We start from the raw sequence: 14,320 nt of genomic DNA, 5'->3' as shown, positions 1-14,320 counted from the left end.
AGACTATTAATTTATATACTGGATATAGAGCCCAGTAAAATTTTGAAGCATTCCCAAGAAGGGCATATATTGGATATTCGTTACATCATTCTGTTGGGACATCAGAAATAATTGGTATAAAACAACAGCTAGGTGTTTACACTGGTAGGTTATATTGTACTCTGAAATTGTCCTCAAATGTTTGCTGCATCCCCCTGCCTGAGTTCCTTGTAAGAGGAAATGTATACACACACACAGTCACACACACACACACACACACACACACACACACACACACACGAACACATTTTCCTGATTGTTGCTGTATGACTTTTACTTCTGTCTTGATGGAGGAGTATACTGCTTTCCTACATTTACATCTGTTTGGTCTGTGATTTGTTTTGGCCAAGAAAATGAGAGCAGGAATGACTGTCTGCCAATTCTGAGCAAAAACTTTAAACAGCAATTTTGCTGTTTCATCAGGTCTCGGGTGGATCTATTTTACTTTATTCCAGAAGGTGGAAGCTACATACAGCAGACTGTGAAAAGCCCTGCAGATTGTAATAACTACAGCAGGAATGTAAGCAAGAAATACATGTTTGTTCTTGCAAGCTCTGGGTATCACTGTGCTTATTCTTTGGTTACTAATAGTCTTTATCACTTGTAAATTCCTGAAGGTCAGAGGGCATTTTACTCATCTTTGTGTTTCTAGAAAACAGTATTTTCTGGTACCTAGTAGTGATGCAAGATTTTTCTTGGTCACTTTGTTAGTGGGGGACTTCCAGCTGGTGATGCCCCTTCAGGGCTTCACTTGGCCATGCTACCTGCTGCAGGAGGCGGCCCTCCCATGCCCAGCCCGCCTGTATTATAGCATGTACCCATGTTCAGTAGTTCTCAAGTTCTTGTCCTGCATCCAAGAAGAATCAGAGTATGCCGACAATTGAACAGTGAGGAGGGCGAAGAGGAATTGTATTGAGCAACAGAACAGCTCTCAGTGGAGAAGGCACATGGGGGTGTTCTCCCCCTAGTGTATCTGGGTCTGTGGCTTTTATAGGCTCGGAATGGAAAGTGCATGCTGTTTGGTTTGTGAGTGTGCACAAAAGGCTAAAACAAAGGCACCACTCACAGGTGGGCATGACACTGTAGAAAACCAATTAGGAAAGGGTAGGTATATGTTAAGCAGGTAAAGGGTGGGAATCAATCAGAAAACAAAAAGCATGCAAAACAGGAAGAGACATTCTCAATCTGGTCTGAAGATTCACCTGGGGCTATCTCCGGCTTGAAGGTCAGGTTTCACTGGGGACCCACCCTGTCTGCCTGGAGATTTATCTGTCTCCTGCTGCTGTCAGTAGATATTAAATATATTTTTAAAAATTTATATTATCCCATCATCAGTTTAGCTTTTCAGTCATCATCACCCTATGAAGGGGCAAACAGATAATTCACTAGTGTCACTCTTCAGCAACTTCTGCATTGTAAATTTAGTGATTTAATCATCTTCCCTCTTTCTTCCCTGGAATTTTTTGCTAGACTTCTGAAAATAGACTTTAATTATTTAATTGCTTTGGTAGTTTTAGGCTCACAGTAAATTCAGAGGAAGGTACAGAGATTTTTCAAATATCCCTGGCCTCCACACATGCATCACCTTCCGCATAACTAGCATCCCCCATCAGAGCGATATTTGTGATAATCGATGGACCTGCACTGACACACCCTTAGACATATGACACTACAATTATCAAGACCATAGTTTACATTAGAGTCCATTCTTACTGTTGCACACTGTATTGGTTTGGACAAAGGTATAAATTATGTGAATTCACCATTTTGTTATATAGAAAAGTTTTGCTTCCCCAGATGTCTTCTGTGCTCTATTTATCTCAACCTTCACTTTGATGCTTGGTAGCCAATAATTGTTTTACTGTCTCCATAGTTTTGCCTTTTCTAGAAGGTCATATAATTAGAATCATATAGTATGTAGCCTCTTCAGATGGTCTTCTTTCATTTAGTAACATGCATTTAAGTTCCCTTTCATGTACTTCATGGCTTGACACCTCTTTTTTTTATAGTATTGAATGATATTCTATTGCCTGGATGTACTGCAGTTTGTTCATTTATTCCCCTTCTGAAGGACATCTCGGTTGCTTCCAAGTTTTGACCATTATGAATAAAGTTGCTGTAAACACCCATATGCAAGTTTTTGTGTTGACAAAACTTTTTAACTACTTTGGGTAAATACCAAGGACATGACTGAAGGATCCTATAGTAATTGCTGGATTGTATGTTAAGAGTATAATCAGTTTTGTTTTTTTTTTAATCTGCCAAATTGTATTCTAAAATGACTGTATCTTTTAATTGGTACATTTAGACTATTCAAATTAAACGTGATTATTGGTATGGCTGGAATCACATCTGTCGTATGTTTTTCTGTTTTCTATTTATTATCCTTTTTCTCTTTTATTTCTTTTCTGTGTTTTGTGGCTTTACTTGAGGGAACATTTTATGACTCCATTATTTCACTTTTCTTAACATATTACTTGCGCTTTCTTTCACTCTTTAAAGTGTTTGTACTGGAGTTTGCAATACACATTTTCAACTAATCCAAGTCCATGTTTAAATAAGACTGCACTGCTTTGGGGTAGTACAAGTACCTAATAAAAACAAAAATAATCCTAATTTCTCCCTACCATCCCTTGAATCACTGTTGTTATCCATTTTGCTTATACCTAGGTATACGTGAAAACACACGCACACAAGCATATATATTCAAATGTATATATATGCTTCAAATGTATTGTTTCTATTATTTTGAAGAAAGTTATCTCTTAGATCAGTTAAAAATCATACAAATAATTTTTTAAATTTTACCTTTACTTATTTCTTTTCTGATACTCTCTTTTTTAAAAATGTAGATTTGAAGTTGTTACTGATACTATTTTCTTCTCTTTAGGAACTTGTGACATCATGTAAGATGGGTCTCTTGACAACAAATTCATTCAATTTCTCTTTGTCTGAGAAAGTCTTCAAATTTCTTGGCTTTTGAAGGATAATTATTCAGAGTATCAAATTCTAGTTTGGTGTGCATTATTTTCCTTCACAGCATTTAAAATAATGTATTCAATTATCTTCTTTTTTGCATGAATTCTGAGGAAAACTTGGATGTAATTCTTATCTGTCCACCTCTACAGCCAATGTTTGTTTCCCTTTGGCTTCTTTCAGGATTTTTCTTTATCTTTGACTTTATGTAGTTCGAAAGTGATATGCCTTGATGTAGTTTTTTTGTTTTTTTGTTTTTTTGTGGTTTTTTTGGCAGTTATTCTGATTGAGCTTCTTGGATCTATGGCTTGATATTGACATTCATTTGTAGAAATTCTCCATAATTTTTGTTTTATATATTGATTCTGTTCTTCTCTTTCTTCACAGTTTGGTATTCCTGTAATGTACATTTATACCTTTATAGTTATCCCACAGGATAACATAGATATTCTGTTCTTTTTTCTCCAGTCTTTTTTCTCTTTGCTTTTTCAATTTTTGAGGTTTCTATCGAGATATTCTCAAGTTCAGAAATTCTTTCCTCAACTGTGTACAGCCTACTAATGAGCCACACAAAGGCATTCTTCATTTCTGTCACAGCATTTTTAATCTTTAGCATATTAGCTCTTTCATAGAATGTTTATCTCTGTTAACATTGTCCTTCTGCTTTGCATTTTGCCTATTTTATCCAGAAGAGCTTTTAACATATTAATCATAATTGTTTAAATTCCAAGTCTGATCATTTCCTCATCCCTGCCATGTCTGAGTCTGCTTGTGCTTTATTTGCCTTTTTAGTGTTTTTTTTTTTTTTTTTTTTTTTTTTTTTTTGCCTTATAGTATGCCTTGTAATTTTTCTTGATATCCAGGTTCCATGATCAAAGGAATGCTGTAAATAGGCTGTTAGTAATGTTGTGGTAAGGTGTGAAGGAAGAGAAGTATTCTGCAGTCCTATGATTACATTTCAACCTTTTAGTGAGCCTGTGGCTCTAGATTGTGAACTTTCTAAGTGCTTCTCTGTTTTGCCTCCTACCCCCATGATATGGGACAGAATGACTGAAGTGGGCTGAAGGCTGGAGTTGAGTATTTCTTTTCTGTCACTTGGAAGACTTCAGGGGGCTGGAGTTGGGTATCTTACCTCCCCCAGGTCAGTTAGGCCCTGATGCAACCCTAGAATGTTAGACTTCAGTTCATTAGTTTCTTCTCACAGCCGACATTGGTAACAAGAACAGAATACTCTGATATATTTAAAAATGATTCCTTTCCTCTTTGCCCTTCAGAGGGGATTTTTCTCTGATACTCACTGTGAAAAACAGGTGAAGCTCCTCCAGATAAAATTTATAAAATTTATCCCCTCTCCACCGCCATGACAGGTTTCTTTGTAGTTTTGACTCAGAGTTGTCCACACTGAGCTGGCAGAAATTCGTTAACTGCAGTTTAGATTTTCCTACCCTGGCATTTTCCTACCCTAGCCGCAGACGTTTCAATTTTTGGGTTTCTGTGCTCAAAATAATTAATTTCTCCTATGGATCTAAATTAACCGGTTACAGATTTTTCAATTTGTTCAGCATTTTACTTATTGTTGGAATGATGTGGCAAAATTTCCAACCTTCTCACATGACAGACTGCAAACCGTAAGTTCTCTGTTGTACTTTTGTTTGGAGGAATAGAGCCTTTGTGAGAATACACACATAACAAAGTCTGCTAATCACAGTACAAAGTGCACAAATCTTTTCCAATCCTGGACGACAGAATACTTTAATTCAGCATGTTAACCTAAATAACAAATAGGGAGAGGCTATGTAAAAGAAACATATTTATTTTGGTATAGAACATCCCAATGGAAATTCAGGTACTGTAGCATACTATGTGCATATTTAGAGATGTAAAAACATTTAAGGAAAAACAGGGAGGATACATAATTGTTTTAAAATAATCATCTTTGGTTACAAAGATCAATAACAAGGGTGTCACCAGTTTGAGACTGCACACGCAGTTGCTGGGCAGATATCCTTGCAGAAGTATTTGTGTGTGTGTGAGGTTGTGTGTGCTAAGTTGTAGTTTTTGTAGTCTTTTTTACTATCAGACATACAAGTATGATAATTCTCTCTTTTTGAACTTCCTTGGCTCCATTATTTATTTCTTTTTTTTTAACATTAGTAACCCCACTTTGGTTCTGATAACCTTCACATTTATCCCTTTTGATTAAAGTCCTTCTCCAAAAGTATCACTAATAAGTCACCCCTTTGTTAGGATTTGATGTCCCTCAGTGTGTGCATGGGCCTATTCTAGTTGTTTGACTTATCTCGTATGGGGAGGAGTGACTGGAAACTAGGAGTCAGTGGCCACATTTGAATGACGATGGAGATTAGAAAGACTTGTTCTCAGGTTAAGTCTGCCTGGAGTTCATGATTAAGTTCAGTTTTATTTGTTCTATAGTCTTTTGTTCTCACCTCAAAATGCTTGGCCAGCATTACTTTGTTAGGATTTGTCCTTCTGCAAAAATTTAATAAATAATAGATGGAAAGTTAAAAAGGGAAAATACAAAGTAAAATTAATAGTACTAAGACAATTCCAGTGTGTATAATGATTTTTAGCCACAAACCTAGGCTTAAAGGCAACTAATTTAATAAATTTAATAAACATAAGGAATTAGGTGAGACCTACTGTAACCACGTGGTCTGTTTTCTATTTTCCCAGAGGGATTTACCCAAGTACAGCTTTTAGTATTAGCAATAGCAGAGACATTTTCTTGTTTAACCAATAGTTCAAAGGCCTTTGTAGGTTAGTTTCTGTTAAGTTCTAGCAGAAGCTATTGATTTTAACTTTCCATTACCACCATTATCCTGTCAAGTGAAAAAGTCGCATTAAAAGAGTAAAAGTTTCATTATGATATAAAGTCTTGTCCCAATGTCTTGAAAAGCTGAAAAACATCAACTCTTTCTACTAGTTTGTAGTTTGAATGACTCTGGTCATGGCATTGGCAGTTTGGTGAACTTTTTGTGTTGTCTATGCATCAGACATGAGAATGATCTCTAAAATATACCTAGTTCCAGCCTACAAGGCTTTAGGAAGAAAACACTTTTTGTTTTTAGTTGTAAAGGTTTACTCAAATATTGGAGGAAATGGGGAGAATTCAGGACCTAGTCCAGCCTAGAGGTAGATAACAAGAACTTGAAAACATTGCATAGAACCACAATCTAATAACAGCTACATAATAGATTTTTTTATGATAACTTTTCTATATATTGATCCTACAGCAATTTGTTATTTAATAACATCTTGGGTCTAGGCAGAATTTAGAATTTACTCACAGGCTTAAGGTTCTGGAGTCTGCCAGGTAGCTACAATTTTTACTTACTCATTGTAAGCTGGGAACCCTTGAAACCAGGCATTTTATGCACATTATTAAATATGACATTTTAGTTAAAGCCTTGGAAATAGAACTAATGTTTGTAATTGTGCCCTGCTTATTTATAAAGAGAGAGAACATTTTTATTGAATTTATATAAATAAAAATACAAATACACATGAATAATTTCTGAAATTGGGAGGACTCAAGTGGGAGAAAAAGCAAATGCTTGCATCTTTGTTCACAAATGTAGACTTTTGCAAATTGTTGAAAACTATAGATAGTTTATGAGATAAAATTTTCTTAAATCTGGAAAACAAAACATTTAAGTAAAGAATCAAAAATATTTTAAATAGAAGTCATAAAAACTTTCTCTTCATCAGTTTATTAATTTTATGCAATTACTAACTTTGATTTTAATTAGCAGTTTTTATGAACCCATGAGTTTCTTCACTAGAGTTCTAGAAACACTTATTTAGTCCATTGATCTTAAAATTATCAGAAATCTGTGTTCAAGAGTACTTGTTAGCGTTTTTTTCCATGAGAAGCATTTTTGGACTATCGCTGATTGCAAATGTTTTTGGAGAAGAATTCAAAACAATAACTGTGGATGACAAACAGAATAACCATTTTGAAAATATGATGAAAGCTCTCAATTGGCAAGGAAATGTAATTACTTGCATTACATGTGGCATTTTAAGATGAGATCCAGAATCATGACAGCATCACATCAGAACCATCAGACTTTTATAAATTTCATATAATTTTTAGAATCTTCACATTAACAATATATTTATATTAACATAACATTAGAAAAGATTTAATATAACAATCAAAAGTATGACAAAACATTTGATTTTTATATGTTTATATAATTTCTGGGACATTTAAATCAGCAACTTACTCAGAAATATGATGCAAATAAAGTCTAATATCACTTATCATTTAACTATGGCTCTCATACAATTTACCAAATAAGTCCTACCATTTCCATTTAACATATCTTCATGATGAGAGATACATCCTTTGAAGCTATCCAGGGACCCAACTAAAATATCCTAAAATGAAGTTTATGCCAAAAAGACTTAATTTAGGATTTTGATTCTGAAGATACCTATCAAAGATGTCAAAAGCCCCAAAGCACTTGATCAAAAAAGAATCACAGGTCATGTTGAAAAAAATCGTTATTCATTGAATCAGAATAATAATCAAAACACTTCTAAAGCAACATAGAAAGTTATATGGATGTAAAAACATTACCCCTATTATAGTTTGGATGTCTTATGTAGTTAAAACTTAATAAAGATAATACAGGAATTATCTTGATAAAACATAAAATTGTTGTTTTTCTTTTCTTTTTTTTTTTTTTTTTTTGGCCAGTCTCCATAAAAGTAAAGACAAAGATACTACAATGTGATTGTTTTTCTTTAAGGGAAGTCCATTTTGATAACCTGGGAGTCAAACTTGATAAAAAGGATACTTGAATTTAATCAGACACAGGAAAAGTGTACCCAGCATTATGAGTGTAAACTATATTGTAAAGGAATGTTAAAACAAACAAATTAGTACCTTGAGCAGGGAAATACATGGATTTAAGTAACAGCATGGGAATTTTCCAGGTTACATTAAAAAATTCAGGCATATTTTAAAAATCCAAGTGTATAGAATCAAGTGAAACTGCAGAAAAACATTGGTTTTCTAGACCTTCAAGACAAACATTTCAGCATCAGGCCATAAAAGCAGAGTTAGAGCCAGAGAAAGAAATGTTACAGGAGTTGATGAAAAAGTTGAAGGAGAGAGGCATTAGTCCAGCCAACCAGAGGCATACCTTTTTAAAGAGAGAAAAAGAAAACAGAAAGCAATGATTTATGACCTGCAAATCACATGCACTGAGATACAACAAAATTTGAACTTCTGAAATATAAAGCTCAAAAGTTTCAAAAAGATAAATTTTACCTCAAGAAATAAAATTATCAGTCTGAATGAAAAAGACAGTATTTCCAGTATGAAACTAGGGAAACTGTTTAAATCTCAGAAGAAAATAGAAACTGTATGTACTTTAGAAGATGATTGCTATAAAAAACAGATTTCAGAATCAATACTCAATACCTTTTGCAACTTTACTAAGAGCAAATTAATACCTTAAGAAAACCTTGTTGTTCTAACAAGTTTTTAAAAGTTTTTGTATTCGTTCATTTTTAATGTCAAAGCTCAATTTTTACGAAGACATAAATAATTTTTTATTATAGCCAACTTAATGACACATAAAATTCCTTTAATAAATTCTATTTTCATGAACTTTATCATAAATTACTCAGACTGTTGGCAACACACTTAAAATTTCTGCTTTGTCCTTTATTTCCTCTTTTCAAAAAAATAAAAGTCATTTTGCTTTAGAACAAAATTTACCATACTAGTTTCTTCTCATACAAAATTATTCTCTCTTCTAATCAACCTTCCTTGCCAAAAATGCATCTTAATCCTCATAACTTTCTTCACATCTCTTTCTCCTACTTCCTGGTTTATTTTTATCGTGTTTCTATTTTCTTCATAAAACCATAGTTTGAAGCAACATTAAATTTTCTTTAAATTAGACAAAAATGCTTTTCTACCAACACAAAAAGCATTTTTATGCCTTTCTTAATTTGTTTTATTAAAAACAACTTAGGTGTATATGCACATATATATAACTATTTATATATGTTAGGATTTTAAACTCTTAATAACCTTAAATTTTAATGAAAACCTAGGAATCAAGCAATCTTGAATTGTCTGCCCATACATGACTACTTTATAGATGAAGACCATTTCATATTTTTTAGAAACATGTTTCTTCATAACATAATTTTACACATATTAATTGACTCAAATATATTTAGTCTTTCAACAAACATTAAGAAGGCAAAAATAAAGTTATATTTATGGTCAGTAATTTTTTTAATCTTATTTAGGTATGACCCAGACATTTAATGAGTATCTACTATTAAACATAACTTAAAGATTTCAAATTATGTGAAAAGTTCATTTATAGATATTTGCCACATTAATATTCATCTAATTTTTTTATTTTTAACAGTTACCTCTACTACTTATAAAAACCAAGACATTAGACAATGATAGTCCTCATTTCTAGTTATTTCCTTGTTAACCATTTTTATAGCCCATGACTATCTGGTGTTTACCTAAGTAAAAAAAACTTAAGTTAAATATGTGGTTATTTTGCTGACAAATCTGAACATACAGCTGGTTTCATCAAACCAACAATATTAAATTAATTTCATCAAAAAAATTTACAAAGATCATTCTGTTTTATACAGGTTTTACGGTTTTTGCAACCTTTGTATAAAATCCTGACATTTGAAAATATCTGGCAGAAACAAATATAAAACTACCAGTAAATACAGGCAAAACTATATGCTGGCAAATTTGAAGACATACTATTTTTATGTAATAAATAATTTAAAAACCAACTAATTTATTATATATTAGCTTAATTTACAGGGCAAAAAGACATTTGGGTTAATTACATATTTTATATGAGCACTCATTTATCTTTAGAGTAGTCAGAATATATAACATCATACACGTACATATGCATAAACAAGTCTAAACACACATACACAAATAAAGATCTTATAGTTTCATTTTAAAATTTTAGACATGAGATAGTAATATAACAAATATACTAGTTTATACAAGACAGTTGAATCCAAATTGTATTTCTGACAAAATTGGAACGAGTTCACTAAACATTTTTAGCCCCAATATGTAATCTAACAAAGGATGTAGACCAAAACTTTGGGTAAAGCATTTCCCATGGCAGTTTGATTTTACAAAAAAATAAAACAAGCAAACACACACAGACACAAAAAAACCTCTTCTTTTATTTTCTTGCACCATTTTTAGTTTCAAATGTGTTTAAGGTCTTGGTGCAGTGACTCATGCTTGTAATCCCAATACTTTGGGAGGCTGAGGCCAGTGGATTGCTTGAGCCCAAGAGTTAGAGACCAGTCTGGGCAACATGGAAAACTCCATCTACACACACAAAAACTACAAAAATTAGCTGAGTGTGTTGGCACACGCTGTGGTCCCAGCTACTCAGAAGGCTGAGGTGAGAGGATCCCTTGAGTCCCAGGGTGAAGTTTGCAGTGAGCTGAGATTGAACCACTGCACTCCAGCCTGGTTGAGTTAACAAACCTCTGTCTCAAAAAATAAAATAAAATAAAATAAAATAAAATAAAATAAAATAAAATAAAATAAAATAAAATACAATAAAAAGTGTTTAGGGTTAAAATTTTAGTGTTTACATTTTAGCTAGGAGTAGCTGAATTTTATAAGATAAAATATCCAAGCAGTCTTGAATTAGAGACAAATGTGTCTCTTACTTGCTTTCTGATTTGCTGGACTAGCAAATTCAAATAGAAAAGAATTTTAGCGGTTTCCTTTTCTTTCTTTTTTTTTTTTTTTTTTGGACTTTTTACTTTTGGTAGCTCTGTGGCAGAAGAAATAAAAATATTTTTATGCATGACTGAGACACCTTATGTGATTGATTTCAACTTAAGTTTTGATCTGTTTAATTAGAGATCCAACTTTTTAAAACATTTATCTAGTTCTTTTTTTTTAGATCATTAATTATTCAATTATGTTCTATCATCATATGCAATCATTAGTCAAGCAAATCTAAAATCACATTTCTAAAAGGTGTTCAATTTGTTGGTTTTTATGGAGCTATCAGAATTTGTAAAAAAACGTTAATTTTAAAGCCGTTTAAGATTTCTTTTTAAATATATAAATATATATAATTATATTTATTTATAAATATATTTTTACATATTTATAATAAATTTTAAAATAAAATATATTATATATGTTATATATGTTTTATATATATGTTATATATATGTGTTATATATATATACACACACCCCTGGGACTCAAGGGATCCTCCCACTTCAGCCTCCTGTGTACTCCTGTGTAGCTGGGACCACAGCATATGCCAATACACAGCTAATTTTTGTATTTTTTTGTGTAGATGGGTTTTGCCATGTTGCCATATGTATATATATATATATATATATATATATGTAGAGAGAGAGAGAGCAGCATATATATATTATATATAGCAGCATGTATATTATATATTATATATGTATATATATCATAATATATATATAGGCTGCAATGCCATAAACAGTGAATTTTATTTCATGTAATTAGAAAAGTCAGCAGATTCAAAGTAGACAGAACAAATACAGAGACCTAGACAGAGAACTTAGAAGACTCTGCATGTTAACTCTATAGCTGCTAATTTTTCTACTGATGACTATTTGAGCTCTGAATTTTCCTTGATGTAATTTGCCCACCAGTTTAAAAGTATGCCCACAAACAAACCACAAAATGTAGTCAGCTGGAGCCTCAGAAAACTGACATTTTTTAGTGTTTGAGAATCCCATTCCATTTCTTATTAATCTCACACATACTAATATATATATATGTATATATAAATTTTGTCAGGGAATGTCAGGCGTTTAGACTGGTTTTAGATTGTGACAATTGTCCTAGTAGCTTTAAATTAGCTAACCTGCATTTACTATTTAGAATGTTTATTTTTTATCTCATAAGATTTTCAGAAACAAGAAAGGGAAAAGAGTCAAACCGAATTCAATGAAACCAAAATAAGGATGTGAACAAAAATTGTAACCTAGGTGTGCAGATCAAACAAAAGATTAAACCTGAAGCACAGACTAGACTGAAATTACTCACCAGAAGACATAGTTTAAATACAGCATGTAAGACTTATGGAAACAAGACCACTCAATTAGAAAGACCCTTATCTTTATACCTGAAAGGAATTAGCAGAAAAGACAAAACGTCTTTTATCATCCCTGGAGGAATATATAATTCCTTATTAACGGGGGCCTTATCCAAATAAGATTCCCCAACTTAAATAAAAAAGCCTCTACCAAAAGGATGAAGGCTGAACCTAGAAGATTTGCAAGGCCAGACACGGTGAAGCGTGGAATCAGAGGCTCAAGTTAGTCCTGCACACTAATTCCAAGAATTGCCAATTTCTTCTTACAGTGATCTTATTCAGGTCCCATTTCAGATACCATATATATGAACAAAAGGATGTTCAATAACGAACAAAACAATAACGAACAAAAGGATGTTCTCTAAAAGGAAACATATTTATTTGGCAAGGTAGTTTTGCAATAAGAATATGCATGCCAGACGGATGCGGTGGCTCAGGCCTGTAATCTCAGCACTTTGGAAGGCCGAGGCGGGAGGATCAAGAGGTCAGGAAATCGAGACCATCCAGACTAACACAGTGAAATCCCGTCTCTACTAAAAACATACAAAAAGTTAGCCAGACGTGGTGGCGGGCCACTGGAGTCCCAGCTCCTCGGGAGGCTGAGGCAGGAGAATGGCGTGAACCCAGGATGGCGCCACTACACTCCAGCCTGGGCGACAGAGCGAGACTACGTCTCACAAAAAAAAAAAAAAAAAAAAAAAAAAAAAAAAAAAAAAAGAAAAAAGAAAAGAAAAGAAAGAAAAGAATATGTGTGCCATAGTAAACTATGTTCATATATAGAAAGGTAAAAAAGACCAAGGTTTTTAAAGTTCAAAATAAGAAAGATGACATAAATATTTTTGAAATAATTATCTTTGCCTACAGAGATAAATAACAAGGGTGACACGAGTCTGAGGTTGAGCAGGCAACTTCTGGGCAGATGTCTTTGTAGAAGTTTTGTTTTTTTGTAGTATTTTTCATTATCAGGCATACAAGTGTGAGGACTCTCTTCACGGTCTTCCTTAGCTCTGTTTCTGAGGTTTTTCTTAACATTAGTGACTCCATTTTAATTTTGACTGCTTTTATGGCATAACTGAGAGAAAACACCAATAGATTAGAGTTGTATTTGATTTAAAATCTATTTGTTATCTCTTTTCTAGGGAGGAAAATAATTGACTTTGGATTTGAAATTCGAAGGAAGGCTCTTACCTGCCTCACTTAAGCTTGAATTTTGAAAAATACTTAAATTTCAATTCATTGTAACATAGTTTAAAATGCACTTTCAACTTAGCTTTATGAGTAAATGTTTAATAATATTCTTAGTTCAGTTTTCACTATAGTTTTATAGCCTCATTTTTTTAATGCTTATATACATATGCTGTAATATAACACTATGCCTAACAGTTTGAAAGCAAAATCAAAATACACTAGACAAAACTTTTTTTAAATAATGAGCTTGTTTTTGTTATGTTTATTCTAATGACATATTTTAGCTTTTTGTCTTAATTGATTTAAAATAAGAATTTTAAAAATAGAAAAGAAAGCACACATACACAGAGCTTTTGAATCTCTTAATTAAACATTGCGATCTTGATTAGAACTTGGCATCTTCTACTATATTGGAAAGTGGAAGGATACTACAGCATTTTATTTTCAGGATAATAATTGGAAATGTATTTGAGCACTCAGCTAGAACTTTAATATTATTTCAATTTTGGTCAATGAGGAAGCTCATTCTCCTTTGCTGATTTAATGAATGGAAACCAAGGGGCATCAGAAGGATAATGCAAAATGAATCTTGCATTCAAAACATCATGCTGTACGTGGCAAATACATGTAATTTTATCTGTCAATTTAAAAATACTTTAAAAACTTTATTCTAAGAAAACATATTTTGATTAAAAGTAAACTGTAAGGAAGCATACATTTTCAACTATATATTTGTATATTCTGTGGCCTCCTTAGATATGTATTTATAAATATATATAATACATATAATATCTACTACATAAACATCTATTGATTATATATGTATAATGTATATGTATATAACATAAACTAGGTAAACATAATATGCATAATGTGCAAGCATATTATATGAATCACTTTTTTGTGTGTGTATTTTAGTGTTTTGACATATTGCTAATCCTAAAAACACTCTCACTCCC

This window comes from Macaca nemestrina, chromosome 2, assembly GCF_043159975.1.
Source record: "Macaca nemestrina isolate mMacNem1 chromosome 2, mMacNem.hap1, whole genome shotgun sequence".
Taxonomy (NCBI): Eukaryota; Metazoa; Chordata; class Mammalia; order Primates; family Cercopithecidae; genus Macaca; species Macaca nemestrina.
Note: the sequence above shows the minus strand (reverse complement) of the source record.